This window comes from Elephantulus edwardii, unplaced genomic scaffold (assembly GCF_000299155.1).
Source record: "Elephantulus edwardii isolate Elephantulus edwardi_28Jun2011 unplaced genomic scaffold, EleEdw1.0 scaffold00367, whole genome shotgun sequence".
In the NCBI taxonomy this organism is placed as follows: domain Eukaryota; kingdom Metazoa; phylum Chordata; class Mammalia; order Macroscelidea; family Macroscelididae; genus Elephantulus; species Elephantulus edwardii.
In genome coordinates this window covers 444,699-447,943 of record NW_006400117.1, presented here as the reverse complement: position 1 = coordinate 447,943, position 3,245 = coordinate 444,699, and positions in this window count along the sequence as shown.

Here is a 3,245-nt window from a genome sequence, read left to right as displayed (position 1 = left end):
CAAGGGGCCTGGCCGTTCACGAGCCTCTCTGCTTATTCCAGTGGCAGCAGAGGGTGAACTCTGGTTGCCAGGGAAGCGAGCTGGCAGTCCTGAAAGGGGCCTCGTCAGCAGCCTCGCTCCAGTGGCTTCCCACATCCTTGAGTAACCACCGCACAGAGGTGCTGGGCGAGCGACCAAGGGTGCGGTGAGGATCAAATTAGTAAGAGACACCCTGTAAGTCTCCCAAGCCTGGTTTCAGTGCACAGGGCTGACTAACACCCTTCTTTACTTAACATTCTTGATGTCTTTAAGGAAGGCCGTAAGTAAAGCTGTCAAACTCTGCAGTGGGTTGGCAAGGGGCAAATTGGCCAGCGGTGAGGGCTCCCTTCAAAATGAAAATGTATGTGACTGGCTACTTAGAGGCTGTGATGTATTAAGTGAGTCTGTCAAAAGTTGAAAGCGGATTATAGAGGGACAAGAGATGACCAGAGGGAAGTAGAAAGATATAAATAATCTGAGGTGAATGTGGGTCTTGTTGGTGCAGGAGATTTATGCCCTGTCTTCATAATGTAGCCTTTCATCTTGGGAACCTGGATTCCGAAATTCTAGTCTACACAGGAATTGATGGTGCTCCTGCTCAGTTTACACCATTCAAGGTTTCTCAACACCCAGGACTTCTGAATATTGATGTGAACAGCACATTCTGCCAGGAGATATTGCTGGGAACTCAGGAAGCCCAAGACCTCTTTCTCCCAGGGCCGCTCCCAGCATGAAGCAGTGACACCACACAGAGAGAGCCCCAGCGGCCAGCCACTCATCTGGCAGCTGACGCTGGCTTTGTCTCCCTCGCCGCAGTGGGAGACAAGTCCAGTCACGCCCGTGACCCAGCAGCCAACCCCTTGCCTCTTCTGCTTTCTTCCTTTTCATGTGTACTTGGTACCGGTTTCGGCGCTTTCATCAGCCCTTGGAAACCCTCCCCCGTGCTGGGCGGCAGGCAGGCCCAGGCTGATGAGACCAGGCCCGAGGAGGCCGAGCCACAGTAAACAAGGCTGAGAGGGCCCCTCGGAGCCCACCACGCTGCCCGGGCAGGCCCTCTCTCCTGGGTGGCCGGAGCCAGGAGAGCCCCCGGCAGCAGGAACTCTGAGACTGAGAGGCTTCACTCCTGGTGGGGCTATACATTGTTTTCCTCCCTGTGGGTTCAGCAAGCTGGGCCTGGGGACCTGGGGCTCAAAAAGAGGTGTGGAAAAGTCCAGGGGCATTGGTAATGCAGCATGTGAGGAACTGGGAAACAGATTTGTTGTTAGATATCCTTGAGTGTAACTCCTAGTGAACCTTACTTGATTCTTTGCTGTATTCACAATCTCCACTCTGCTCAAGCCCATGGCTGCATTCTTCATATTGAGGGTTTTCCTCTCCTTCACTGACCCTCTGCTTTTCCTTCTCCAAGGACTAGCCCCTCTTGGGATTATGCCCAAAATATGTGACTAATCTTGAAGAAAATGGGTATCTCAGAATACTTGATCATGATTATACAAAACCTATACTTGTCTTCAGAACAGAGCAGAGAAACACTGCATCGTTCAAAATCAGGATAGGAGTGCATCAGGGATGCATCCTGTCCCCATACCTTTTCAATCTGTATGCAGAACAGATCATTCGGAAGGAAAGAGTGAGGAAGAGTGTGGTATCAAGATTGGAGGAAGACTAATTAACAACCTAGGATATGCAGATGATACAACTTTGCTTGCTGAAACTGAGGAAGACCTGAAGCACTTGCTGCAAAAGGTCTAGGACTGTAGTCTTCAATATAAACTGAAGCTCAACACCAAGAAGACAAAGATTCTTACCACTGGGCCAAGCACCAGTACCACATTAGATGGAGAAGAGATTGGGGTTATTAGCAATTACAACTTGCTCAGATCCACAATCAACACTCTTAACACTAGCAGTCAGGAAAACAAAAGATGAGTTGCATTGGAAAAATCTGCTGTCATGGAGCAACGATGTCAGTCTAGATACAAAGGTGTGCCTAATACAGGCCATGGTCTTCTCAAATACTTACTTCAGAAAGTTGGACAATGACTAAGGATGACAGAAGAAGAATCAATGCCTTCAAGTTGTGGTGCTGGAGAAGAGTCTTAAACATACCATGGTCTCACAAGAAAACAAATAAGTCTGTCTAGGAGAGAGTGAAACCAAATCTCTCCCTGGAGGCGAGGATTTTGAAGCTCCGCCATACCGGGCCTTGGAGAAGGATATCATGCTCGGAAGGGTGGACAGATAGTGCAGAAGAGGGAGACCACAGATGAGATGGAGTGATAAAGTAATGGGGGCAGTTGGGGTTGATGTGTCTGAATAGTGAGACTGGCTCAGGACAGGGAAGGGTTCAGACTGCTGTACATAGTGACACTATGCATCACAGGTGACTCGATGACACATAACTATATTATGACAGGTTTGGAAGCAGGAGTGGCACCCACTACCTAAACAATATGCCTTCAGAAACTCTATGAACTTTGATAAATGTCCACAGTTATAGAGGGGCTTCAAGCCTTTTGTTCATAGGGTCGCTATGAGTCATGCTTGACTTGAAGACAATCAGTAACAACAACATGTGAGATAAAGTCTCACCATCTTTGGGTTTAAGGAACACTTGGGCTGCATTTCAAAAAATCGATCAAGAAAGACTTAACAGTGAAGTGATGCAGAGGAAAAGGACAAAAACTCCACATGTTCAAAACAAACAACAAGGCACAAGGGCTCAAGAAAATCCACCTCCCTTTTTTACAGTCTGCTATGGACTCCTGACTCACATTGTCCCAGCACAGCCCAAGAGAAGCCAAGATCTGCGGAGGACTGAGCACAACTAAATCCTGCTCTATCCTGTGCCAAACTCACTGTCTCCAACACACCTACCCCCATTATCACAGTGACAGAACCAATCCACCTCATTGGACCAGGAGGCAGTAGTCAGAACAGAGCAAGGAAACACTGCATGGTTCAAAGATGGGAAGGGTGTGTGCCGGGAATGTGTCCTATCTCTATACCTTTTCAACCTATATGCAGAGCAGATTATCTGGGACACTGGGCTATATGAGGAGAAATGTGGCATCAGGAATTGTGGAAGATTCATCAGCAATCTGCATTATGCAGATGACACAACCAATCCTGCTTGGCTTAAACTAGGCATTGAATAAATAGTCACAATTATTCTTGATCCAAAAACATTGATCATTTATACCCCTTTAAACCTGCCTTTAGAAGCT